At 54.7% G+C, this 7,767-nt stretch overlaps 2 pseudogenes; both read left to right on the forward strand.

Moving 5' to 3' along the window:
* Positions 1 to 2,062: 2,062 nt before the first annotated feature.
* LOC129627375 (uncharacterized) lies at positions 2,063 to 2,182 on the forward strand (annotated as a pseudogene).
* A 3,232-nt stretch (positions 2,183 to 5,414) lies between these two features.
* On the forward strand, positions 5,415 to 5,534 carry LOC129627423 (uncharacterized; annotated as a pseudogene).
* Positions 5,535 to 7,767: the final 2,233 nt, after the last annotated feature.

Genomic DNA, 7,767 nt, shown 5'->3' on the forward strand with positions numbered 1-7,767 from the left:
CCTTACCTACTGTGTCCTTGGCAGTGTATTGATTGATATAATGGGTGTATAGAAATGTAAAATGCCGCTTTGTCCAATGCTTTTTGGAAGGCTGGCGCCTGACTTTGGAATAATCACCTTTAGAGAAAGATAAGTTTCTTAAAATGTTAACAGGCCTCCTGGCCAGAAGATGATGTCAATCACCTGAACTTTTGCATATGATAAGGAAGAAAGCCTGGCTTGCTGCATGGCTCTACCCCTTCCCCCATTTTCCTCTATGCATACCTTAAGGTATAAAAACTACTTTGGAAAATAAAGTGCGGGCCTTGTTCACTGAAACTTGGTCTCCCCATGTCACTCTCTCTCCCAAATTCCAGCTGAGTGTCCATCTGGAGCGCGGATGTCCTCTGCGACCATTTATTTGCCTGGGCTTCTAAGACCCACTCGAGAAGGTGTCTAAGGTGGGGCACCTTCCGCTATTCGAGAGGGCGCCTGCGGCCTCCGTGGTCAGAGCTAACCTGGTGTCACGGGTTATATTGATTTTCCGCGTAAACCAAGCCACTCAGCTTCTTTTCTCCACTGAATTTTTCTACTGAGCTATCCTTATTTCAGCCGCTTTTCTCCACTGAATTTCTTCACTGAGCTATCCTCATTCTATTACTCTTTGAATCTTTGATGAATAAATAAATATAAATAGGTCGCCGACGCCGTCCCCGCTTCGAATACCCTGGATCAGCCGGGGCTGGACCCCGGCAGAAGAGTGCTTAACCTGCACAGGTTTCTTTCAAAAAAGTCAATTGCTTTTCAATTCTGGGGTTTCTCTCTTGCCTTGTTCAAGTAGCCTTAAGAGTAAAAATCAACGAAAACTCAAGAAAGATTCCAAGATACCAACAAAGGACACCTTCTGTTTCTTCAATCATCTTTCCACTTAGTAGCACACGAGCCCTTTTCTTTGTATTTTGCCTAGGAATTCGCAATGTGCTGGTTCAGATGGCAAGGCATCCGCCCGCAGGAGACTCGGGTTTGATCCCTGGGTCGGGAAGATCCCCTGGAGAAGGAAATGGCAACCCACTCCAGTATTCTCGCCTGGGAAATGCCACGGACAGAGGAGCCTGATGGGCCGCACTCCATGGGTCCTATAAGAGTTGGGCTCAACCCAGCAACTACGAACAGAAGAATTTCCAAAGACCACACTCGTGTGTGTGTGTGTGTGTGTGTGTATCTCCCTCTTGCCGTCTTGGAGTCTGTCTCGGAAGCTTCATGGATTTCTGCCTCTGTCTCTCCCGACAGCCGTCCGCCGGGCCTTTGGTCTGGCCCCGGCCTCTCCCAGGTGCTATGGCTCTGGCTGAGGAGCTCGCGCAGGCCAGCTGTCTCCCATGGCGTGGGTGCGTGCGAGTGTGTGTGTCTGTCTGTGTGCCTGCCTGTGGTTCGTCTGCTCTCTCAGGAAGGTCGGGTGCTTGGCGGGCGGCGTGGGGACAAGGGGGGCGCCTCGGTAGGGCAAAGGGGCGGGGCTGAGGCGCTCCGGTCGACCGCGCCTCCGTGGCTCCCGGTGGGTTTGGGCAGCGGGCAGGTGCCGGGCAAGTTGGGCGCTCAAGATTCGCTGCGCCTAGGCCCGCAGGAGGTTCAGAGGCCCCCGGGCCGCGGGGATCGGGAGGCGGCGGGCCCCGAAGACCGACACCTCCGGGGTCGCGCGGCCCTGAGCAGCGAAGGGGATGGGGGGGGAGGCCCCGCTCAGCCAGCGCGGCCGGGTCTGGAGTGGCCGGGGGTGGGAGGGCGCCGAGACCTCCGCACCCCTCAGCCCACCCCCCAGGCCCCGCGCGCACGCACGCACGCCCTCCCGGTCACTGGGGGGTCCTGGAAGCCCATCGGGCCCCCGGGCCCGGCCAGGCGGTTGCTGGTCTGGTGTTGGCGGTGTTCGGGGGCCGGGCCGGCGTCAGCAGGCTGGAGTGCGGTCGCGGGTCGTGCGGCTCAAGTACAGCAGGGCCCCCCGAGGAGAGGGGCGGCCCGTTGGCCCGACCTGCAGGTCAGAGCGAAAGGGAGGCGAAGCGCAAGGCTCTTAGGGCGCCCCGCGGCGGCCGCGTCCGTCTCCGGCCCTACCGGCCTGAAGGCGCCCGATCTCGTCTGATCTCAGAAGCTAAGCAGGGTCGGGCCTGTTTAGTATCTTGGATGGGAGACCACCTGGGAATTCCGGGTGCTGGAGGCTTTTTTGCCTACCAGAAGAGGTCCTTTAGCCCCCGCCCCGCGTCCCAATTCTTGGACCCACACCCCCCTCGCCCCCCCGCCACCCCCGCAGCCCCAGCCCCTCCCGGGGCGGGGGGAGTGAGTGGGTGGCCGGGGCCCCGACTCCCGCTGCACACCTGGGTTGCCTCCCCGCGGCCCGCGAGCCCCTCCGCATTCGCATTCGGCTTTCAGGAAACCAGACGACCGGCCGTCCCGTCTCCCTCTGGGGCTCCTTTGGCTTGCCTCAGGCAATCCCGGGGCTTGCACCGACTCCAGCCAGAGCCCCAGCCCCCGCCCCACCCCCAGCCTCGCAGGCGATCGCGCATGCGCATGCGAGCGCGCGCACAGATCGATGTGCCCAAACGGGGCATCTGGCTTGTTGGCTTGGACTGGGGGTGGATCTATGCCTGGGAGTGGGACTGCTGAACCATAGGCTACTTCTACTTTTAGTTCCTTCGCGAACCTCCATACTCTTTTCCATCCCGGCTGTACCAACTCCCATTCCTACTCAGCGTGGAGGAGAGTTCCCTTTGCTCCACAGCTTCTCCAGCATCTGCTATGGACAGACATTGCAATGAGGCCCAGTCGGACTCGGGCGAAGTGGTCCCTCCTTGGCGTTTGGAGTTGAGTCTCTCCAATCATTAGTGACGTGGAGCAAGATGACCGTTTGGAAATGCAGATGCAATTCTGTCACCATCCTGCTCCAACAGCTCTTGTATTTTCCCATCATATTGAAGATACGACCAATTCCCTTCATGCCTGCTCCTCACGTTCTTCTCGGATGTCTTTTCCCTGGAATGCCCTCTGCACTCTTTGGCTTCCATCCCATAGGGCATTTTCATTTCTTGAACGTCCTAAGTTTCCCTGGTCACGTAGACTTCCAGGATGCTGTTTTCCCTGCCTGAAATTCTTCCTGCATCTCAACCCTGGTTTACGTAGGTTCAACCTATGGACCTCAACGCAATGGTTACTCTGAAAAGCCTTCCCTGACACCCAGGTTTTGGTGAGGGTAGAGGCCCCTCGACAAGTTCTCCAAGGATCTGCCTGTGATGTATCATTAGATTCGTCTCAGTGAAAGCAGGAACTCTGTGTCTGCTTCTCTCCGCCTTCTAGTTCCAGAAACTTATTACATGCCTCCCAGCTCATCGTAGGTGCTCAGGATTTACTTAGCGTGTGAAAGACAGAAAAGTTCTTGGAAGCCTCAAGGTGTCACTTGGCTCGGCACTTTTGATCTCTTTGTATATTTGGCGATTCCATTCTTTCCTTTCCTGGGTTCATGTGTACGCTATATTCAAGGCACAATCTAAGGCACTAAGACATATCCATCAGTATGGGTTCTTGCTTTCAAGGAACTCGTACAGCAGATTTCTACAGTTTAGGGCTTTTCAAATGCTCTAGAAGAATGTGAACGTTCAGTGTGATCCATTTTCATTTCCAAGAAAGATCGTTTGACTTCCATAGCAAAGGTGGAGACCTTCCGACGTGTAGTCCAATACTTAGACCTTGACCATGTCAGGCAAGTCTTGTGGTTCCTTCTGGAGGTGTGTGGCTCTTGCAGAAACGTGAAGATCTTCCATCGTCCTCGGACTTTGGTGTCATTTGCAATCATCAAGAAAGCTTCCAGGTATAGGTTCCAGACCACCACCGCACACACTCAGTAGCCAACGGAGTGGATTCCAGGAATATGCGTTGTTAACCAGCATCACCGTTGATATTGTTGCTGCACGCTCTATGCAGTGGCCAGGGCCTGGATTGTCCACTGGGTCTCATGTGGAATGGAAAGAAGGGCTTCCCCCACCCCCCACCCCACCCCCCACTCTTGACAGCCTTGTGACTAGAAACGGGCCCTGAAACAAGAATCAGACAAACCAGATAAGCCCAGATGGTAGTCCATGAGATGAAGGAACTAAGCAGCTGGTTGGGATGGCGCCAAGGGGAAAGGTTGCTCTTTTTGCCTCCCGCTCTACTCCTTTCTTCCTGGACGCCTTAGGGGTTCATCATGGAGATTTGAAATAAAGTTCACCAAAGTCATATGTGTTGAATCAAGATTTTGCGTTTCACCATCTCTCAAAAACGAAGAGTGCTTAACCTGCACAGGTTTCTTTCAAAAAAGTCAATTGCTTTTCAGTTCTGGGGTTTCTCTCTTGCCTTGTTCAAGTAGCCTTAAGAGTAAAAATCAACGAAAACTCAAGAAAGATTCCAAGATACCAACAAAGGACACCTTCTGTTTCTTCAATCATCTTTCCACTTAGTAGCACACGAGCCCTTTTCTTTGTATTTTGCCTAGGGAATTCGCAATGTGCTGGTTCAGATGGCAAGGCATCCGCCCGCAGGAGACTCGGGTTTGATCCCTGGGTCGGGAAGATCCCCTGGAGAAGGTAATGGCAACCCACTCCAGTATTCTCGCCTGGGAAATGCCACGGACAGAGGAGCCTGATGGGCCGCACTCCATGGGTCCTATAAGAGTTGGGCTCAACCCAGCAACTACGAACAGAAGTATTTCCAAAGACCACACTCGTGTGTGTGTGTGTGTGTGTCTGTCTGTGTGCCTGCCTGTGGTTCGTCTGCTCTCTCAGGAAGGTCGGGTGCTTGGCGGGCGGCGTGGGGACAAGGGGGGCGCCTCGGTAGGGCAAAGGGGCGGGGCTGAGGCGCTCCGGTCGACCGCGCCTCCGTGGCTCCCGGTGGGTTTGGGCAGCGGGCAGGTGCCGGGCAAGTTGGGCGCTCAAGATTCGCTGCGCCTAGGCCCGCAGGAGGTTCAGAGGCCCCCGGGCCGCGGGGATCGGGAGGCGGCGGGCCCCGAAGACCGACACCTCCGGGGTCGCGCGGCCCTGGACAGCGAACGGGATGGGGGGGGAGGCCCCGCTCAGCCAGCGCGGCCGGGTCTGGAGTGGCCGGGGGTGGGAGGGCGCCGAGACCTCCGCACCCCTCAGCCCACCCCCCAGGCCCCGCGCGCACGCACGCACGCCCTCCCGGTCACTGGGGGGTCCTGGAAGCCCATCGGGCCCCCGGGCCCGGCCAGGCGGTTGCTGGTCTGGTGTTGGCGGTGTTCGGGGGCCGGGCCGGCGTCAGCAGGCTGGAGTGCGGTCGCGGGTCGTGCGGCTCAAGTACAGCAGGGCCCCCCGAGGAGAGGGGCGGCCCGTTGGCCCGACCTGCAGGTCAGAGCGAAAGGGAGGCGAAGCGCAAGGCTCTTAGGGCGCCCCGCGGCGGCCGCGTCCTTCTCAGGCCCTACCGGCCTGAAGGCGCCCGATCTCGTCTGATCTCGGAAGCTAAGCAGGGTCGGGCCTGTTTAGTATCTTGGATGGGAGACCACCTGGGAATTCCGGGTGCTGGAGGCTTTTTTGCCTACCAGAAGAGGTCCTTTAGCCCCCGCCCCGCGTCCCAATTCTTGGACCCACACCCCCCTCGCCCCCCCGCCACCCCCGCAGCCCCAGCCCCTCCCGGGGCGGGGGGAGTGAGTGGGTGGCCGGGGCCCCGACTCCCGCTGCACACCTGGGTTGCCTCCCCGCGGCCCGCGAGCCCCTCCGCATTCGCATTCGGCTTTCAGGAAACCAGACGACCGGCCGTCCCGTCTCCCTCTGGGGCTCCTTTGGCTTGCCTCAGGCAATCCCGGGGCTTGCACCGACTCCAGCCAGAGCCCCAGCCCCCGCCCCACCCCCAGCCTCGCAGGCGATCGCGCATGCGCATGCGAGCGCGCGCACAGATCGATGTGCCCAAACGGGGCATCTGGCTTGTTGGCTTGGACTGGGGGTGGATCTATGCCTGGGAGTGGGACTGCTGAACCATAGGCTACTTCTACTTTTAGTTCCTTCGCGAACCTCCGTACTCTTTTCCATCCCGGCTGTACCAACTCCCATTCCTACTCAGCGTGGAGGAGAGTTCCCTTTGCTCCACAGCTTCTCCAGCATCTGCTATGGACAGACATTGCAATGAGGCCCAGTCGGACTCGGGCGAAGTGGTTCCTCCTTGGCGTTTGGAGTTGAGTCTCTCCAATCATTAGTGACGTGGAGCAAGATGACCGTTTGGAAATGCAGATGCAATTCTGTCACCATCCTGCTCCAACAGCTCTTGTATTTTCCCACCATATTGAAAATATGACCAATTCCCTTCATGCTTGCTCCTCACGTTCTTCTCGGATGTCTTTTCCCTGGAGATTATTTAGTATAGCTGATCTGGAACCCTTGTTTTTTAATTCTCAGCATTACTGTTCTTTGCTCGCTTTTACTTATATTTGTTTTTTAAATGGTTAAATATTGCAGTGTATAAGGTAAAAAAAAAAAAAAAAACTCTCTCTTCCAACAGACTTCCCTCCCACTCTTCCATGTTGTCCAACTCTTTAGGGGAAACCACTATTGATAGTTGGGCTTCTCTGGTGGCTCAACCGGTAAAGAACCCACCTGCTGATGCAGGAGACATAAAGAGACGTGGGTTTAATCCCTGGGATGGGAAGATTCCCTGGAGGAGGGCATGGCGACCCACTCTAATATTCTTGCCTGGAAAATTCCACAGACAGAGGAGCCTGGAGGCCTACAGTCTGTGGAGTTGCAAAGAGTCAGACAAGACTGGGCACTTGTGCACTCACTATTATCAGTTTGCTGTATACATATGCAATTTCCATGTGTGTGTCTTAAGTACTGATACATTCATTCACATACATATGGGTATATACACGGTCCAAGATTTTTTAAATTTGTATTATATTTAATTTTTATTGAATTATAATTGACATACAATATAATGTTAGTTTCAGGTGTACAACATAGTGATTTGACAGTTTTTTAATTTTAATTATTTTTTTATTGAAGGATTTTGCTTGACAGAATTTTGTTGTTTTCTATCAAACCTCAACATGAATCAGCCATAGGTATGCATATATCCCCTCCCTTTGGAACCTCCCTCCCCTCTCTCTTGGAGAAGGCGATGGCACCCCACTCCAGTACTCTTGCCTGGAGAATCCCATGGACGGAGGAGCCTGGTAGGCTGCAGTCCATGGGGTCGCGAAGAGTCGAACACGACTGAGCGACTTCACTTTCACTTTTCACTTGCATGCATTGGAGAAGGAAATGGCAACCCACTCCAGTGTTCTTGCCTGGAGAATCCCAGGGACCGGGGAGCCTGTTGGGCTGCCGTCTATGGGGTCGCAGAGTCGGACACGACTGAAGTGACTTGGCAGCCCCTCTCTCTCCCCACTCCACCCCTCTAGGTTGATACAGTGCCCCTGTGTGAGTTTCCTGAGCCATGCAGCAAATTCCCATTGCCTATCTATTTTACATATGGCAGGCTAAGATTTTTGAAAATAGTTTTACTCCAAACTAGAACCTAACTAAACCAAACTAAAAATGGCGGGGGAGGGTGATAAAATGGGAGTTCTGAACAACAAAATAAATATCATTTCTAATAGAAATTGTTATTTCTCTTATCATTGCTCATCTAGAAATAATCATGAAATTTTTAAACATTTTTATTTATTTGACTGCACTGGGTCTTAGTTGTGCCATGTGTGTTCTTTAGCTGCAGCATGCAAACTCTTGCAGCATGTGGGATCTAGTTTCCTGAACGCAGATGGAACCC

The sequence above is a fragment of the Bubalus kerabau genome, chromosome 14 (assembly GCF_029407905.1).
Source record: "Bubalus kerabau isolate K-KA32 ecotype Philippines breed swamp buffalo chromosome 14, PCC_UOA_SB_1v2, whole genome shotgun sequence".
NCBI lineage: Eukaryota > Metazoa > Chordata > Mammalia > Artiodactyla > Bovidae > Bubalus > Bubalus kerabau.